Raw genomic sequence first — 20201 nt, 5'->3', positions numbered from 1 at the left:
TGTAGTGGTGCAGTGCGTTGAGGGCCCTCTGTAGACCTACCCTGGGGTCGTCTAAAATCGTGGTGGCATCCACATACTGTAAGATTGAGATGTGTAGTCTGCCCAGTCTTGGTGTCACCACATTGGCTCCTTCCAGAGCTGCTCCCATATCTGCGGTATAAAGATTGAAACGGAGGGGGGCCAGCACGCAGCCCTGATTGAGGCCATTGTAGGTGGGCACTCTTGCTGTGGCGGCACTTGTTTTTACCCTGACCCATTTTCCGTGATGCAATGTTGAAATCGCCCTGAGAAGCTTCAATGGAATCCTCCAGACGGTTAGCTTCACCCAAATCCTGCCCCGATCCTCTTTGTCAAAGGCTGTGCTATAATCTACAAAGCAGCAGAATAAGGGGGGTTGCTTCCTCCTAACAGGCTGTGTGGAAAAGTGCGCTAGGACCAGGACGTTATCCATAGTGGAGCAATTTGACCGAAAGCCTGATTGATATAATGGGAGAATGCCCTTCTCCATGGCTCAAGATTCCAGCTCTTTGAACAAGATGCAGGTGTAGGCCTTTGCATCCAGCTTTAAGAGAGAGATGAGCCTATAATTTGCTGAATTGAAGCGATATCCCTTTGTATGGATGGGAAAAGAATTGAGTCATTCCAGGACGCAGGTATTGTTTCCGTTGCAAACGCAAAGTTGTACATAGAGGTGATCTGAGTCTGCCAGAATGTTTGCACTTTTTGAACATGGTTGCTGGAATCCTGTTGGGCCCTGGAGCGCCTTCGTTCCTCATTTCCTTGATTGCAGTGAGAATTGAACTTTCTGTGGTTAATGCGTCGTTATGATCTACCAGAATCTGGGGTAGGGCAACATATCGCAGGTACTGTTCCATTCACCTGTCTGGTTGTATATAGCTGGTTCATGTGACTTAGACAGTCTCTTTCTGCCACTCTGTTCTCTCTGGTGGGCCCCGGATTGTCTAGGCAATTTATGTATCTCCAAAGGCGGGCTTGGTTTTTATCTTTTAATAGGGTAAAAAGTTTGAGCCACGCTTCTTCCTTGAGGTTCTTTTGGTGCACCCGTACTTGCTTCTTGTGAGCTGCCCTGAGCAGGCTTATTGGTTGTTTCCTAAAGTAGAGCCTCTTCTCCTGGCAGTAAGAGCCCTGTTGAGGGCCCATTTGCTGGCAATGATTTATTTTCAGTTATGGGGGTTCCGAGTGGTTGGTAGCCGTTGTGGGGTGTTACGTTCACCATTGCCCAGCGCCTTCTGGTGATCACCCACAAGGTCCTTCCAGTGGTCACCTGCAGTCATGGGACTGGTTGGATTCCTGGCAGACTTCCTTACTTCTATCCACTTGGCGAGTTTATCGCCTAGCTTAATCAACCATTTAATTCTGTGAAGAACTCTGTGTCACTCTTCCCCTGTGGGGTCCCCCAGCGAAGGTATGGGTGATGAATTTATAGAGGCTAGCTGTAGTGTTGTCTGTAGGGGTCTGTGATTGCTTTCATCCCTTTCATCTATTTCGAAAGTAAAAGGGTTGAGGGTCAGCCCTAGGCTGACGAACATATAATCAATTGTGGAGATGTTCCTGAAAGTAGGTCTGGGGCACCAACAGGGAGAGCAGGCTTCCTTGATGCTTTGGAGCGAGGAGATATGGTGATTAGCCAGGACGACTTGTATAGGTGTAGCCATTGCTGGCATCTCTGGGCTGTTATTGTTTTTGATGAGGAAGTCCCCTATGATGAATGCCTAGTGAGACTTATCATTGATCAACAGATCTTCTATGGTGTTTGCTAAAAGGTCAAGGGCCATTTTCATCTGGAGCGATGCTGGATTGATGTAGCAGTTGATCAGCAACAGGAGAAGAGGTAGTGAGTTTAGCTTTATGCCTTTGATGAGGAGGGCTTGAAGTGAATTGGACTTAATGGGAATTGCCGTGGCCACTATTTTCGGTTCATGTTTAATGGAAATGGAAAGGCCACCAGATGGCCGGCCAAACATGTTATTTTTCATGGCAGCATTGTGGAACTCGCAGTATCCAGCCAGCTTCCTGTTGCCATTGCCCATATCTCCTGGAGGCATAGTATGTCCCTTTTCTGAAGGTAATGCAGTGCAGCTTTCTCCCCAAAAAGTTGCTTGAAGCCTGCAATGTTACGTGAAATAATTGTTAGTTGTTGGGAGCGATCTCTTAATATGATTACTGGGTTAAGCCTGTATGGGGCCGATGTTAGGGATGGGACCCAGGGGGATTCCGAACCTCCGTTGTTCCCCCGTGGGTGGACTAAAGTATGCAACTCGTAGGTTGTGGCTGCATGTTATTCAGAGGTCCTTTGTGATCTTTGGCAGAGCTTAGTGACTAGTCCCCCCGATTTTGGTCCTGAGAGTACCACACAGGACGGATTGGGCCTCCTTCCCCTGTGACGGGGAATGGAGAAAGTGTGAGTATTTCTCCAAGCATGTGGGTCGGATGTCTATACCTCATTGTCCGAACCGTGGCTCTTCCTTGAGAACTGCTGTTTGAAGGTGCTGTTGGCGGAACCTCACCAGAGTTGATTCGCCATGCTGAAATCTTACCCACTTGAGGCTCTTTGATTGACTGTGGGCCAAAGATGGAATATGTTTGAATAGGCTCAAATTGTTGCTCTGGTTCAGTATGTCAAGGGACGTTTGGCAAAATACCTCGGGGATAGCACTACTTCATACATGCTATTGGCTGCTATTATGTGGGGTTTCAATTACTGGCTCCAGACTAGTTGCTTGCTGTTGGTGGGGAGACCTAGGCCCAGGATTGCCTGTTGGCGAGAGGCCTTTTGGGCTATTGGCTGACTTTTCATCGATGTTTGAATGCTGGTAAGGCCGGGCTGGCAATGGACTAGAGTAGGTAGGAGTCTATACATGCTGGACTGGGGCTGCATTCCTCTGATGTTTTAGAGGAGAAGACTGAGTGCCACCATCCGCCTTCAGCCTGGATGGCTGTTTGTGCCTCATGTGACCAGGATCGAGGCATGCCTCTGCCAGGGCCTGATTAATGGGTGCTTTTATGATGAGTGGGAAAGCCTTTGTTCTTTGGGCATTGCCCCCCTGTTGAGAGTGTGTGTTCTGGGCCATTTTGGAAATGAAGATTGAAAGTTGAAAGTAGTGTTACTTGGGGAATGGCTGTCTTTGTGGGACTGATGGGCCGGGGTCTGCTCGGTGGAGGTATCTGCTGCCCCACTCTTTTGGCTTTGTTTTTTGTGTATCTTCCTCAGCTTTATCTTGGCCCTCCTAAAGAGGGAGGCTGAGAATTTCCGATCACCACGGGCACCTCACTGGTGAGCACTACTTCGGGTGAGGTTGCGGGGTGGGGGCTTGTTTCCAGTGGCGTGGATTGTGAGTTAGCCAAATCCTGTTGGGAGATGTGGGATTGTGTATGGTAAATAAGCTGAACAGTAAATTAGTGCATGAGGTAAGGGGTGTCTCTTCTGCAAATATCGGTGTCTGGGCAAGGAATGCCTCTTCTGCAGTTATCGGTGCTTGGGTACTGTGGGATTCCAGATTGGAGGAATCAGGGTTACTGTTTTTTCCCTTGACTATGGTTACTAGCTCACCGAGGACATCAGGTAGGAGCGCCCACTTGTCAATGATGGTGTCTCTTGAAGTTCTGGGTGGTTAGGATGTTTTCTTCGATAGTATCCACCCTGATGCTCAGGTTGACTAGTCGCTGTGCAATGGATTCCAGAAGATCTATTTGAAGTTCCATTTTTGAGGCTTGCCAGAGTAGTGCCCTTTCTATAGAGTTTTGTGTTTCGTTGAAGGTTGAGGTGCATAGGTCCTCGATGCTATTCTTGTCCTGCATTTCTGGGGAAGTTGCACTCTTAACAGCTTTGGGGTAAGCTCCAATATTCTTTTGATTTTCATCTCAAAGCTTTGTAGAAAGGAAACTGTTAGTGTCTCCTTATTGATGTTTTTGGCAGTTGGGCAGTTCGCCAGCGAACTTGGTCGTGATCTGAGAGCTGTTACTGGAAGATCCGACTTCAGTTTCCCAAGGCCGGATGGGATATGATGATAAATTTGTGCTTTTGTTGTCTGCGCTTTTCCTGCTTTGTTCAGTTCATGTGTGCCCCTAGTGCCCAGGCAGGAGCTTGAGCTGGCTTCATGTTAGCAGAAGAAGGTATTGTGCTGATCCCGTACTTGCTCGGACTGTTCTCATTGATTGTCTCTATTGGGGACCCCGAGGCCCCTGGAATGGTGCGTGATTAGGCTCTTTTGGGGCTCCTTGAGTGTGGTTTTCTGTACGGGTGGCTCCTGGACGGTGCTTCACATAACATAACATTTGTAAAGTGCACGTTCACCCAGATGTGTCTTGGCGCTGAATAACAGATGTTTGCTGTTACCCAACTCAATGGTACTCCTTTTATCGACCTCAGATGGATGAAAGGCTGAGTGGATCCACCTGGTTTTGAACCTGTGACCATGAGGTCGAATGCAGGCCCCTGCATAGACGCATTAGTCCACTGAGCCACCAGACCCGGCATAATCTGTAGTGGGCAGCGTAAATATACCGGTGGACAGAGGCTTAGAGTTGGAGCTACTGGCAGACTTCTTTTATGGGGCCATGGTAGGGAGCACTGATCACTTGTTTTAGGTTTGCAATGTTTTTTCCGATCCGAGGTCTCGGTTTTCTTGCATGGGAGCATGGCTGTTCAACTGTGTTGATCTAGTTACAGGCTTGTGGTGCTACAAACTTGGTGCTGGACTCCCAGTGTTCTCCCTGTGCTGTCTGAGTCAGCTGTGCTCTGAGGAGGCCTTGAAGGATGCTGTTCCCGAATAGGGGGTTGAGGGCTGGGGGGCTATTTGGGAGGAACCTTGGGCATGTATACAGTGCTTATATATTAAACTCTGCCCTGTCAGGTATGCCAGAGCTTGTGGCCAAGACTTGCGGACCTGGGGGAGTGCGGGCCTTTCCCCAAACCGAGCCCTAGCTAGTGGCCAGCTCTTTCACACCCCTGCTGGATGGGTTTTCCACAAGGTTAATTGTTTTACAGGGTGTCGCTGTCGCTGAGGGCTTGTCGGGAGGGTTCAGCTGGGGACTTTGTGGCTCGGGTGGTAGGACCGGTTCTTGGCAGCAAGGCAGTCGACCCCTCCTATGAGCAAGCCGCAATGGCCTAAAGTCGCCCACCTCCGCCCCATGGGGTAGGACTGCGGAACTATGCTTACCTATATCTTCCCGAGAGCCGCCATTCCTGCTCCCACACTGCTGCTCACTCTGACCGCCAATGTGAGGTCCATGAGTTACCCTTGAGTACAAATGGCCTACTGAGTAGCAGAGTCTCTTCTTGAACAGCTGTCACACCCTCTCAGGCGGCCACCCACCTGCCCTCTATCAGTCGAGTCTCCTTGCACTGTCGCGGTCTCTAATGGCTTGACGTTGGGGCGTGAGAATTCTGAGACCCCGCTGTGGGGCCCCCACATGCTGCGGGTGCAGGTGCATCTGCAGCAGAGGTTGAGGCCAGTGTTCTTTGGCAGAAACTGCAGCAGAGTAAGAGAAGACAAGCTCTACTCTAATCAATCATTTCAGAAGAGCAGTGTTGTGCTTTCCTATTACAGTTCTCTCTGTATCCAGAACCTGGAGATCTGTGTAACCTAAGAATAGCTCTGCTTTAAGGTCAGGGTCCTGAATTACACGTTTCTGTAAGTGGGGCAGCATGAGTTCATGTGAAATAAGGAGTAGTGGTACAAGGATTGTATGTGGGTGTGAGGGGCCCTTTATACCACCCCTTGCAGGAGTGCTCCTAAGGTATGGTTATGCCACACTGTCATGAAAGGTTCAGCAGTTTCAATATTAAATCTGCTCGTACTTGTTCTCAAATGACATAACTAATCTTGGCCCCATTTCTCTTCAGGCTTTACAAAAGAAACCATGTATTTTCTGCAGATTTCCTTGCTTTTAGCAAATGTTCATTTAATTTAATTTGTTGGTGGCCGCCCTGTTACCTACAGAATGTGGTAATGGGTGAAACTGCAGCTTAGCCTGCCGAGCTGCATACCTCCTCAGCCTTTTTGTATGACACAGAGTGACTGAAGAGAAAAACTGCAGCAGTGCACTGGGAAACTTAAGAAACAAGCATTGGGACGGGACGCAGGTGATGCTGCTAGCGGTGTGAATCGCGCCTCAAAGTACTGTATTACTTGCACCTTGCACATGAATCTTTTTAATCACTTTTAACTAGTTTTATGCTGGTTTTAAACGCTGTGATTACTGTAAAAACTCCTGTAACCTTACTTGCTACTCGTAGGAGCTGCCCTGCACCCCGGTCCGTTGCGGCAAGTGCCGATCACACGGAGGGTGGACCTTGGGCTCGACTCCTCCCCCTCCCCCCACCACTTCCGGGGCCTTGGGGTTAAGAGCAATGTTTTGGCGAGCGCGCAGCGGACGCAGGTGATGCTGCTAGCGGTGTGAATCGCGCCTCAAAGTACTGTATTACTTGCACCTTGCACATGAATCTTTTTAATCACTTTTAACTAGTTTTATGCTGGTTTTAAACGCTGTGATTACTGTAAAAACTCCTGTAACCTTACTTGCTACTCGTAGGAGCTGCCCTGCACCCCGGTCCGTTGCGGCAAGTGCCGATCACACGGAGGGTGGACCTTGGGCTCGACTCCTCCCCCTCCCCCCACCACTTCCGGGGCCTTGGGGTTAAGAGCAATGTTTTGGCGAGCGCGCAGCGGACGCGCGCAGCGGGCGCGCCGGCGGCGCGCCGAAGGCGCGCCAAAGGCAAGCCCGTCTGCGCCCGTCCGCGACCGGTCGGGGCCAGGGGCTATGCCTCTTGCAGGAATCAAGCAAACTCCCTCCCAACCTATCCAGTATTCAAGCCAGGATTTACTGGCACTTGCAGGTAAAGGGGGCAATTCTAGTGAAACCTGCTGCCGAGTGGAACCAGGCCTAACATATGGGCCCTTCTCCTGCCTTGCCTGTCATTGGTCGAGCATGGATATCTCTCGACTGTAACCACTCAACCCACGCTAAGAGCAACATGACGCTAAACTGTCTATATCTCAATGCCAGATCTTTACCCAAACATGCTTTAGACATTTGGGACCTGCTTACTTCAAAAACCCCAGATCTACTCTTTATTACGGAAACATGGCTGTCCGACCATAATGCCCCGGACCTAGCTAATGTTCTTCCCGTCAATTACAAAATTATAACAAAAGATAGATCTGGGAAAAAAGGAGGAGGAGTGGCTGTCATATTCAAAGAGCAGCTAACGTGTTTAGTGGAACCAATTATCCCTTATTGTGAACACCAGACCTTATCCTTCAGAATCCTCCATGAGGGCATTAACATACTGGCTGGAGCTGTAATATACAATCCCCCAGGTCAACAAGTTAACCTTGGAGCCAAACTACTTAATCAACTCTTACCCCTTTGTTTGAAATTTCAGAACTACATCATTGTGGGAGACTTCAACACCCACTATGAAATAGCAGAGGCCCCGGGCACCTCACAACTAAAACAGGACATGGAGATACTCAATCTGAAGCAATGGATCACAGGCCCCACTCATATTGCTGGTCATACACTGGACCTACTATTTACTAATATTACATCCACTTGTGTAAAGGAAATTCAGCCATTACCCTGGTCTGACCACTTTCTTATATCCTTCTCACTTAATGTCCCCTGTAAACCTCCAAAACCCAAAAACGATCAAACTATTGCCAAACGAGCTTGGAGACTAGTCGAGGAGTCAAACTTCAACACATATTTCCAGGTGGCTGACCTTGAACTACCTACCAACGCCTCCGTATGCAAAGACGTTGCATCCCTCGATGCTGCCATACTGCAAACCCTAGACAAAATAGCCCCCAGACGGACAATTAAGGAAAAGGCTCCTACGGAAAAATGGTACACACTCCATCTCAAAAGTCTAAAAAGAGAATGCCAAAAGCTCGAACATCTATGGAGGCAATCCAAGGACAAAATAGCTAAACCCATACTTAAACTCAATTACACCAACAATCGCAAAAAGTATATCCTAGCTATTAGGCAGGCTAAGAAAGATTACCTCACTCAGCGTATAGAGGAGAATAGTAACTCCACGAAAGAGCTATACAAAATAGTGAAAGAACTGAGCAAACCTGCCACTATTTCCCAAACACTTAAACCCTCGACTGAGGCCTGTAACCTCATCAGCACTTTCTTTTCAGAAAAAATAAAGAAAATCTATGTTGATTTTTCTCCTCAAACTGATGATATAAATAAAAAAAAACCCATTGGATCCGACTCACTCTCTTCAGACATCCCTCGTCTATTGGATTTTGAACCCTTATTAGTAGCCGATGTCCTAACAGCAATGCAGGCAGTTAAGTCAGGCTCCCCCTTGGACCCTTGCCCCCATTTCGTGTTTTCCAAGATTGCACCTATACTCTGCGGTCCAGTCACTCGAATCTTCAATAAATCACTTAAAACTGCCACATTCCCTAACGCCTGGAAACACGCAGCTGTTATTCCCCTTTTGAAGAAGGCAGGCTCCGACATCGCTAATCCTGAGAATTACAGACCCATTTCTCAACTTCCATACCTTTCTAAAGTCCTGGAAAAACTGGTCAATGTCCAACTGACCAAATATCTGGAAACCAACTCCCTTTTGGACCCCACCCAGACTGGCTTTAGAGCCAATAATAGCACTGAGGCCACGTTGCTGGCAGTCTCGGACAGTATTAGGTCTCACACCGACCAAGGAGGATCGGTGGCACTAATACTGCTCGACCTGTCAGCGGCATTTGATACGGTCTCCCATCAATGCCTGTTGAATATACTTCAACATAAAGGAATACAGTCCAATGCCTTAAACTGGTTACACTCCTTCCTGAGTGCCCGCTCCCAGAACGTTCACATGGGTCAATTTCAGTCTAACACCACCTCCATTGACTGCGGGGTCCCCCAGGGCGCATCGCTGAGCCCCACACTTTTCAATGTTTACATGTCCTCTCTGGCTGACATTGGAAGGAAATGGGGCATCGGCATGTGCTCATATGCGGATGACACGCAGCTAGTAGTGGCCTTAAATGAAAAACCAGCAATCACCAAAACCAAACTACAAGGCTGCTTGGCTGAAATGGCCCAATGGATGCATGCCCACTGCCTGAAGCTGAATGCCGGAAAATCAGAGATCCTGCTATTTGGGGGAGCCAAACGAATCTGGGATGCCTCATGGTGGCCTTCAGCTCTGGGTCAGGCTCCCACCCCTAAACAACATGCCAGAAATCTGGGAATTACTATGGATGACGAGTTATCCATGAAAGACCATGTACAATCTCTTTTTGGCAAAGGCTTCGCCATCTTGAAGCTCTTAGCAAGACTATTCCCATGGATACCACTGAACTGTAGACGCTCAGTTACCCAGGCCCTATTGGTCAGCCGTCTCGACTACGGGAATGCATTATTTGTGGGGATGAACGAACACCTCTTCTCTCGCCTACAAGTACTGCAAAATGCAGCCGCCAAACTGATCTGTGATAAGGGCAAATTAGACTCGGCATCGGAATGCCTGAGAAGCCTTCACTGGCTCCCTGTGCGCCAGAGGGCTGCCTTCAAGCTGCTCTGCCACGCCCATAGAGCCCTGTATAGGACGGGTCCTACCATACTCCAGGACAAAATGGAATTCTATGTTCCTACCAGGAACCTACGTTCCACTAATTTGGCTCTGGCTAGGACTAAGCGCATATATAAAGTAAGAACGGGCGGCCGTTCTTTCTCCTACCTAGCGGCCAAGAGATGGAACGAGTTGCCCAACGATCTCAGACATACAACCAACTATCTGTTGTTTCGGAAAAAGCTTAAGACTTACCTGTTTCCTTCCTCTCATTAAAAACCCTTCTAACCGTCAGCTGTTTTCACCTGGTCTCAGCGCCGTGATATCCCTTGGGATGAGTGTCGCGCTCTACAAATACCATAAATAAATTGGCAAATCAAATAGGTCTAGATACCTTAAAAGTGAGAGTGATTTTTCGCTGATTGGTGAGTTTGTATTTGTTGTAATAGGGTAATGGAGTTGGTGAATGTGATAACATTTAACCACAATTAAATTACTCTAACAGACCATCAGTGGTCAATAAGGGTGCACTGTTATGGGGAAATGTGACGAGCTACGTGAGGGAATATATCTTTCTTTACCAAAAGTTGAGCAAGGAAACGCTTCTTTTGTTTAGTTACCCTCACACACCCTAGTGGTGTCATGCTTCATCATCGGGTCACCCCGACGCCTATAAGTCGGGGTGGGCTCAACCACAGTGTTGGGAGCTCTTTGAAGAATGTAAGACCTGGGGGGCTGAAAGATTAAAACACCTCAGACAGATCCCCATTATCCCTTTATTTTTGGGTCTGCCTGGGTTAATAAAACAAAAAAGTTTGGGTCTTATTGGAAGTCTTATGGTCCTAAGACCCTAGTGCCAACATGTTTCAGTCCATATGTGGCAGTAAAGGTCCTGGACTTTCTTCAGGGCAAAGGAGGCCTCCCTAGGGAACAGGAGAGGGGATTCCCTATCCTGTACGCGGTTCAAGGGCAGAGTAGCTGCTCCTTGTGTAAGTGATTGGTTATTTATCAATCACACGCCATCCTCCATCTGAAAAGAGAAGAACAAACGACAAAGAAACAAACAACATACTTTTGTATGATTTCATAGTAGTATTTCCACAATGCTGTGTCCCATAAAACGTGCTTTGGAAAAAGACCAAAACCACAGGTGCCAAAATGTGTCTATGACATAGTGGTGTTCAACTCTTTCCAAACATGTGCCACTCGTATCCGTATCTGTACATAATATTACTATGTGACAGATAAATAGTGTGGTGGAGAATTTGCTCATATCCTGACAGTTAGTTCATGCTAGTTGGTCTATATTATCTCAGTAAAAACTCTATGTCTCGCTCTCACTCATCACTCACACCGTGCTTGTGAACAAAAACAATGACAATGATCATGTACAATTATCGTTATCTTTCCTTCTAAAGGGTTGTGCAGGATACATCAAGAAACGTCCTTACCCAAGTTCTGGAGGGTTTCTGTATCTCGGGGAACCGTAAGGCTTCTAAGGGTAGCTCTATAGTCAAACCCTGTCATAATGGCCCGAGTAGGAAAAGGAAATGCAAGGAGGAAGTGTAAGGGGTAGTATTCAGAATGGCGCTTATGTTCGCAGGCGCTCCCGTGTGGGGAAACACGATCATACTCGGATGTCATTGTGTTCGCCCGTGACTTACTTCATCAAGAGTCCTGCCCCGCCTGCAAACCTATTTGGCTTCGGTTCCCGGCTATCGCGTCGGTAGGACGGTAGCCGGGGGATTTTGTACTTCCGTATTGTTAATTTACTCGTTAATTGGCGCTCGTTGGCGCATACTGTGTGACGTAATGACGGTCACTACGTAGATGGGGGAATCATGGGAAATGTAGTATAAATTATTACTGGTATGATTGCCTAGTTGAAATCAATGCTGATAGGAAGACTTTATCATGGTCTTCATGATTATGTTTACCCAGATGGAATATGGGGCTGTAAGACGGGAATTTTTTCCTACGCATTGTTCATCTATTCATTACTTGGCGCTAGTTGGCGTGTGATGCGTGATGACATAACAGTCACTGTGTAGAAGAAGGAATCATGGGATATGTAGTATGCATTACTGCGAGCGTGAAAATTTCATGGCAATATATGCTGATACGTAGATTAATGTATCAAGGCCTCCGTTGATATATGTATCCACAAAAAATTATGTAGGTTATGGAGCTCACAACTTTTTATAAAAATTGTGTAAAAGTAAAAACACCTTATAGATGGCCTATTGGAGTTTAGAAATAAGGGGGTAACGCCTGACACTCTAATGTCAAAATGCACGTAGATGTAAGGTGGTCTTAGTACATGCATATGAGAAATTATCTATAACATAATAAAAATCTATGTATATTAGATGATACTTTCTGGGACATTGTAATTACATGGCCATATGATTGTCGTGATAATCACCGTAGTGGGACCAATCATAATGAACAAAAAAGCTCATGACTATGGGTGGATCAGTATTTTATCTGGTCAGTTGATTCCAAGGTATACAATCGTTGAGGCCCCTTTCATGGGTCTTCAACTGGTGAACCCACCGTTGTTCACGTTCCAGGAGTTTACGTTGTAGGTTATTTGTGTTTTTAACCCTTTCTATAACAGTCCATTTAATTTCTGTGTCCTTGTGTTTTTTCTCATTGTAGTGTGCAGTGAGTCTGGTTGCTGTTATTGCATGTCGTATTGTGCTTCTATGTTCGCTAATGCGAATTTTCACTTTGCGGCTCGTCATTCCAATATACATGAAGTTACATGGGCATTTGATCATGTAGATCACTGATTCAGAATTACAATTAGTATGTGATCTTTGTTCCCAAGGCGAGTATAGGCCCAATTCTATTGTCTTAGTGTGTTCTGTGAAGGGACATGCTACACAGGATCCACAAGGATAATGTCCAGCAACCTGGGGAGTACTCCAAAGGGTCATTTGATTGGTGGTTTTAGGTGTAAATGTGTCAGTATGCACTAGTACGTCTCTCAAACTTGTATTCTTTCTGAATGAGAACATTGGTTTCTCAAAGGATAGTGTGTTGGATGTTAATATGGGCCATTTTTTGTTTATTATCTTTTTCAGATCATTAGAAGATGAATTGTACGTGGTAACACATATCAATGTGATAACATGTCATGGTTGGATGGATGACTGAGTGCATTAATGGAAGATTGAGTAAGTTACTGAATGCATGGATAACTACAGTGTTTGTTCATAAATGCATAAAAGATTGAAAAAGTAAAAATATTGATGGATGGCCACCTGAAATTAATGTGTGCATGCATGAATGCCGTCAGGTTTTGGTATATGGTCCCTACAGATTTAGTAGGACAGTGTATTAGGTCGCCAAAACTTTACAATATAGAGAATTAATCTATTTATATCATCAGTAAACGTTGGTTTTGGCTAGCTCATAGTACCACATCCAAACCGCTAACCTTTCAGTTACTGGTAACCTCGAACATGACCTCTCTGATTCCCAAGGAATTTGTGGAAACAGATATAACCCTTTCGTTTGCTGCTTTTGCATGCCCAAGGTGCTACAAAGAAAAAAAAATGCATTTTCAAATGTTGATTGAAAAGCTCAAATCCTTGTAAATACAATATGAGTTACGGTTATTAGATAGAGAAGAAACATAATTGCTATGAGTATTATTAAAATGGTGAAAAACACAAACAATTCAACCAAGTTAATTGTTCCTAATTTTACTCCTATCTGTCACTGATATATCTATACTAGAGAGAGCATAGCGGTAGTGCGCTTCTGACAGACCTGGGGGAATGATCTAACTCCAGACCTTGGTATTGTATGTCAGGAAGCTGGCCTTAGTGCATTAAAGAATGCACCCGTCTAAGTGTGCAGGCCTGCACACTTCTCTTGGACTGCTATCTTCCTTCTAAAGATGAAGATTGGGGACAGCAGGGCTGCATCTCAGTCACAGCACATAGCAGTTTCCATAATAGCTTCGGCATAAAGTGTCTCTCACTGAATTCAGCATGGATACTGTTTAAATAATAAAACCATTGTTAACTTACTGTGCCAGGGGTGCAGAATAGCGTTGTTAGTTAGTCTAGGGAGCAAGAGTCATCTCCTATGAGCACAAAACTTTTAACAAGAGCATCACGTTCCAAATGTGTGACCATGGAATTAATTTTGCATACTACAGGACAACAATGCCTACCAGGAATAAATGCGTGCGTGGCACATTTTTGTGCCAGGGGGAAATATGTGCAAACCGAAATAAGAAAAAGTTGCTACATTAAAACGAAAAGCTAAAATGGAGGCTAAATGTAAGCCCTAGAACAGTTTCACCAATCAGGATGAGGCCTCAGACCGCATTTGCAATGGTGGAATAACATTACACAGTGAAGGGCACTATTGTATCAAAATGCTCACCATGTCACAATAATTACTACCATTATGATGCTCAGTAATCCTTAATGCATGTTCAGATCTGCACCATCAGCCATTGATCCTAACTGCATGTTTAGATTTCTCCTCTCAGTAATCCGTGGTTAATGCTTACATTTTCTTCATCATTCAATAGTCCTGAGTGCATGTTCATATTTGCATCATTATACATTCATCTTGAGGTTTGCCCTAAGAAATATTTAGTGTCCAGCCAAATTTTTACCATTACTTAGAAGACTTGGCTGCACTTGCACATTTGCACCACCACTGATTAATCTAAGCACTTGTTCAGACTTACACCATCACACAGTAATTATTAGTGCATGTTGATATTTTCAATATCACACAATTGCCAGAACTTACCCAGAATTGCTCCATCACTCCATCAACATATTTTTTGTATCACTTAATCCATTTATAATACATATATAACTATGGGCCTGAGTTACAAAGGTAAACTTACACTTTTGTGGCAGGTTTACCATTGTTTGCTATTCACAACAATATTTCAGTAGAAGTTTCTTTATGACTGCAAGTCTCCGCACATATAAAGTTAGGAGTGTCCTAGTTTTTTATGTGCGGAGACTCTGCAGTCTTAAATATCTTACTACTAAAATACCTTTGTGAATAGTAAACAATCATGCGGCCATAGTGTTCATGGTGACAACACAATACCTCTCCCTAACCTTCACCAATAGTGATTTCCTTATCTTTTCCTTCCTTCTTATGCTGCCCACAGCAGAAGGGTACAGCACCACAGGTTGTTCCTATATGGCTCACTGAAGGGAGCAGAATGGGTGCAGTACCTCATGTCATTGAGAGCCATGCCACAGGTCACTAATAGCGCTCCCTCTAAAGTGATCAAAAGTGTGTGATCCCCTTATCAGTTTTCAGATACTTTGTGAGCTCTGAAGCCTCTCCACAATTCACATCAGGAAAACAACTATGCACCTTCGTACTAATCATTTTCAAGGCAGCCCTGCACCGGTAAACAATCTTGCAAGCAAAATAAGCCCCTACTCTTTGACAAAGAAATGCAAACTCAAAAGAAATCCTTTGTCGCTTCCACCCAGATGAGGATCAGATGCATGAATGTGCTTCTACCTCCTTTATATATTAGAGGGCGCAACCATCAAACCGCAGTCTCAAAAGAAGCATCTTTGTGCAACTTCTAAATTCACATAGATTTGACATCTGCCATTTTACCGCTAGATAACACCCGTACTCCTTCGCTTGTTAGTTGGAGTGTTGTTCCTTGTGAAGGCGGGAGAATTGTTTATAAAAGGACAATAGGCAGCATTTCCAGTTTGGTGCTGTGACTTACAATCAGAATATTTGAACTTTTCCTAAATGACTTTAGCAATTGGTCCTGTTGGTTCATTTGGCTCTTTTGGCTCCCAGGACTTGATGAGGAAACATCTGTTATTGGTGACCAAATCAATACTTTGATTGATTCTATGTTGTAAAGGCCACTCTATCACAAAATCCATCTCCTGGATGAAGAAGATGTTACCACCCCCTCATCCCTTCACCAATGAAAGCAATATCCGCAATATCCGCATGATCATACTGGGCATGACCTGCTGTCTTCTACTGTATTACAGCCAGTGGAAAAGCTATCATACTCCGACGCCTGTGTCAGCTTCAAAACCGGAACTGAAGCACGTTCGGCAGAATGAAGGCTAACAAGGCAGCTGCTAACTCTGAGCTCCCTCCTGAGTGGCGTTGTATTAAATAAAATCTTTAGGCTGATTTGGAACAAGTCGATGGCTGCTGCTGCTTTCCATACTTCATAATTCTAGATTTAGGCCCTTTTGGTGGCATAGCCAATTCCAGACTTCTTTGGGATGGAGCCAGAATAGAAAGTGGGCTCAGAGATTGTGGCAGGGGGAGGAACACAACCACTACCAACACCAATCTCTCCCCTTCCATCTGTACTGACAGTCCATCATCTCCAAAACAAAGAAAAAGGGGAAGCCCCAGTTAGCTCACTCTGGCTCTGCAATGCTGTCACCTGCTAATAGCAGTTTCCTCTCTGTTTTGGGGTTAGCTTGTGAGCAAAACGTCCCAGCCCTGAGTCACTAACATTGCCAGCAGTGCTTTGGCTTCCTTCACACAGTCTTTTCCTGAATCCTCCCTGTCGTATCACTGCTGCCTGCCATGCTGCACAACAGGGAAGAGTGAAGAGAAAAGGGCCCGTGGAGCCCGGGAGTGCCCCTGATCCCTTTTTGGGGATTCCTAGTAACCCACAAGAAATTACTTCACTTTAACTATGTATTGAGTGGGGTTCTGCGGGACTTCAATAACCTGTCTTCCACATTCAGCGCAGGTGCATCGATCAAAGTTCACTTGGGTAACCTTTGGATGGGAAAGCAAACCTTGTAGAACAATGCCCGAGTCTAATTTCACGCAACATCACTGGTCATGGAACTGTTGCCCAGCAGCTGAAAGTCTTCAGGGTGTAGCGACAACAACCATGATTTAGATTTAATATCTGCTTTCCCTATCTCTATCCACATGCTACACTTCTGTACCAGTGCTATTTGAGGAAAGTTTTGGAGTAGTTGCTTTGGTCAGTAAAGTGATTTAAAGAGCCCCCTTTCGGCCATGATAGATGGTGTTTGAGACAAAATGTCCTCGCCACCTTCTTCTCTACTATTATACATGTAGAGTGGTGCACTTGAATAAAAAGAGCTTATTCAGTCTTTTAAAATTTCTTTCAGTCCTTTATTTTCAAGTTTATTCGAATTCTTTCACAAACAAGCAGCCAACGCGTTTCGTTCAATTCGGCACGTGGCCAAGTGAACTTCTTCAGGGCTGCAGACAGAATAACACAAAACATATATAAGACAAATGCTTCATATAACATAACTGATGGACAAAACAAAAAAACTTTTTTTATCATAAATATGCAGAAAGACAAAACATTATATAACTCCGACTAACAGAACCATGACCTCATTACGTATGACACACATATATATAACGTTAAAAAAAATTAAAAGACATTCCATATTTGAAACAGATATCACATATATATTTAAAATTTACAATAGTATATATCGATTCTTTTGATATATATGCCGTGAATATTTCTTGTAACATTGGGATTGTGCCCTCCAAACCAAGAAACAAACGATTGCAGAGAGAATGCGATTCATAAGGGGAAGGAGCAAGTGAAACCAAAAAACAAGAAGGAGATATTCATTTATGATGGAGAAGCAAACCTAACGACCAAGAATTGGAAATTAGCCGCTACTCTTTAGTTTACATCAGACAGAAAATGGGTAAAAAAGTCCTCAACAATAGTCAGTTCAAGAGAAATTAGCAATAAATTGGGTCAGTTCTTTTCAGTACTTATATCCCAAATATTTCATATTTCATTTGGATTATCTCCCCTAAGGCTAAGGAATAAGCGCTTACTAGGAGAACTCGACATGAGTAAAGAAAGGGATTAAAGCAAAACACAGAAAACAGATGTCAATTACGATGAGAAGGGAGCATGACGGCCTAGAAACGGAAGTTAACCTCACCTCTTTATTTCATAAATAGACTGACGCAATAGTCTTCAAGATTGTTCAGATCACCGATTGGGCCAAGAAAAATAGTTTCCACAGAGTCTATCTTCAAAACGGCATCTATAATAAAATAGTTGTACCCTACCGTTAAAAGTGTCATTGTATACCTAATATTTAAGAGTCATAACCAGCGTGTTTGTTTTTCAATGCCAGCGTAATTATTTCTCAAAAGATCCAAACTTACTAGGTCATCTCAATACATGACTGTGAAGTAAAACAATTCAAAGGGATCCAACCCCTCAATCCCCAGTAGGATAAACTCCGCCTACCAAAAAAATAGAGAAACACATCATAGTCTCCTTAAACCGACAGAGTGATATTCACAATAATTATCTCATATTCCATTACCATCCCCTATGCTACCAACGTATGAAATTGGCACAGAGATTTAAACAAAAGATAATAGCGGAAAAAGAACCTATCACTGCGATCGCTAATCGATTGTCATGATACAGATACATTAAAAACATAATAAGCAACACTAATCTAGAATCTGAAATAAATATACCAACGTTCGGTTATCTGGAAATAGCTCAGAGTATTCTTTACCCCACAGTCCCATGTCATTTGAAGACTAGCTATATTGAAAAACAAAAGTGAAAAGCACTCGCCCACTAAAAAGATTTCGGCACTTAAACACAACAAAAAACCTCACCTTGATACGCAGTCGTCAAAGCCTCCCAACCAGCACCGTCCATACGTAAAAATGAAGAGAAATGACTCCATGTTAACTCCGGCTTTAAATACCTTAAAAAGTAACCAAAAGCAGCTACACCTGTGCTATTAAGCAACTAGAGTGCTACACACGTAGTATTCGGGAGACCGGAAATCGCCATGTTGGATAGGCTAATTGTCTCAGACGACAAAGACTGACTTAATAGTGTGCAGCGCCATAAAAAAGTGGTCACTGAAAAGCAGAAACGGGATAATTATTAACCGATTCCATCCGAAAAGGATACATTTATACCCTCCGCATTTATCTTTGTAAGTTTTATAAATAGCAAAGAAGCTGCTCGATTTATCGGACCCAGATATCGAAAAAACTTGTTTGCCATTATTGAAGAAAAAGGAACCCATGACACGTAATCAGCACCGCCATATTTAAAGTGGGTTGCAATTATAACAAACCACACCAAGGGCCCTACATCGCACAACACTAAATATCAGCAGTTGCTTGATCTCAAAAGGGATAATACATAAAAATTACTAATATTTCACACAGATCGGCAATCGTGTTACACAGACCAATCGGTGTAATGATTCTGCAAATAGAAAACAATGCAAGTGCACCCCGAATAGCAAAGTAATAACCAGCCAATGCTTAACTCATCATATCTTGCATACAAATGACTATTACTTCACACCGATCGATATTTGTGCTATCCAGACGAATAGAAGACAAAGCAAGTGCTCCCTGAATAACAAGATGATAACCAACCATTCCTTAGCTCCATAGTATCTCATATACAGATATTAGGTTTCACTGATCAATAAGTGAATAATAAAAACAAGTTAAAAAGTTGATAATGCAAAACTAGGTAGAGGTACATACAATGGATAACATGAAATTCTTGCAACCTTTCAGGAATTAGTTACTTTAAAATAGCATATCATAGACGTTTACAGCACCATTTCAAGGAAATACACTGTGATACATTATTTAGCATTTGGCTCACAGTGCCTTGTAAAGAGGGGTAGGCGATATATCGTGTACAAAGGATTCATTGATTGCATCATAAATAGCAAAGAGATGAAATTCTATTTGATAGCAAGCAAAAAGACCAATTTAATGGATGATGAACTTCTGATATCATTAGATATAATAAGACAAGCAAGTTTATCCAGCCTGCACAAAAAATAAATTTAGATATTAATGATCTTAGTTTAAAAAATAATGAAATTCATTATCTGTATTATGACTGTGCTTAATAGCACACAGTCTACATATCCATTTTGCCTCTTTCTGTCTTAATACCAGCTCTCGACTCCCACCTCTATTATTAATTGGCATATCTTCAATGCCATGAAACCAAAAGGTGGAGTAAGATATATGATGTTGCTTATAATGATCGACCATAGGGTACCTTATATTTCCTTTCAAAATGGCATAACGGTGCTCTTGAATTCTTAATTTAAGTCTCCTGACAGTACTTCCTACATATATCTGATTACAGTTACAACCTAAAACATAAATTACACAACTGGTGTTACAATTTATGAATTCTCTGATTTCATATTGTTTCGCACTATTATACGAAAAGTGCTTGGTCTTATTCTTCACGAATTTACAGATATTGCATGAGGCACATGCATGGAAACCATGTGGTCTCTTTGGTAACCATGTTCCAGAATGGGTAGATGTGGTGACAAAGGTAGGGCATAACATATCTCTTAGAGTTTGGCCTCTTTTGTACATGATCAATAGATTGCCCGTAAGATCTTTCCTTAAACTTAGTATTTCCAAAAGTAAATGCCAATTTTTCCTGAAAATACAGAAAACTTTATCACTATAAGAAGTGTACTTGGTTACAAAGAGCATTTTGTTGGTAAATACCGTGTCTTTCTTTTTCTTGCTGACTAGCGTACCATCTCTCTCTAGTATTTATACTTTTTCTTCTGCCCTACCCATGTCCTGGGTATTG

General features: G+C 43.8%; 1 long non-coding RNA gene across 2 annotated transcripts in view; it reads right to left on the bottom strand.

Annotated features, from left to right (window-relative positions):
* LOC146867741 (uncharacterized) overlaps positions 1–18352 on the bottom strand; it is a 99271-nt gene extending 80919 nt beyond the window's left edge. Inside the window, exons 1-4 of one of the 2 annotated variants that reach the window (XR_014966133.1) lie at positions 18215–18352; positions 17744–17824; positions 17515–17619; positions 15106–16798 (exon numbers count right to left, since the gene is read on the bottom strand). This is a non-coding gene — a long non-coding RNA (uncharacterized LOC146867741). Of the gene's footprint in view, positions 1–15105; positions 16799–17514; positions 17620–17743; positions 17825–18214 lie in introns of those variants that run through there. The other variant, XR_014966132.1, reaches the window with a different exon arrangement.
* Between the last annotated feature and the right edge of the window lie 1849 nt (positions 18353–20201).

Source organism: Triturus cristatus, chromosome 1_2, assembly GCF_964204655.1.
Source record: "Triturus cristatus chromosome 1_2, aTriCri1.1, whole genome shotgun sequence".
NCBI lineage: Eukaryota > Metazoa > Chordata > Amphibia > Caudata > Salamandridae > Triturus > Triturus cristatus.
The sequence above is the reverse complement of the archived record's forward strand: the minus strand, read 5'-3'. Positions and strand labels throughout refer to the sequence as shown.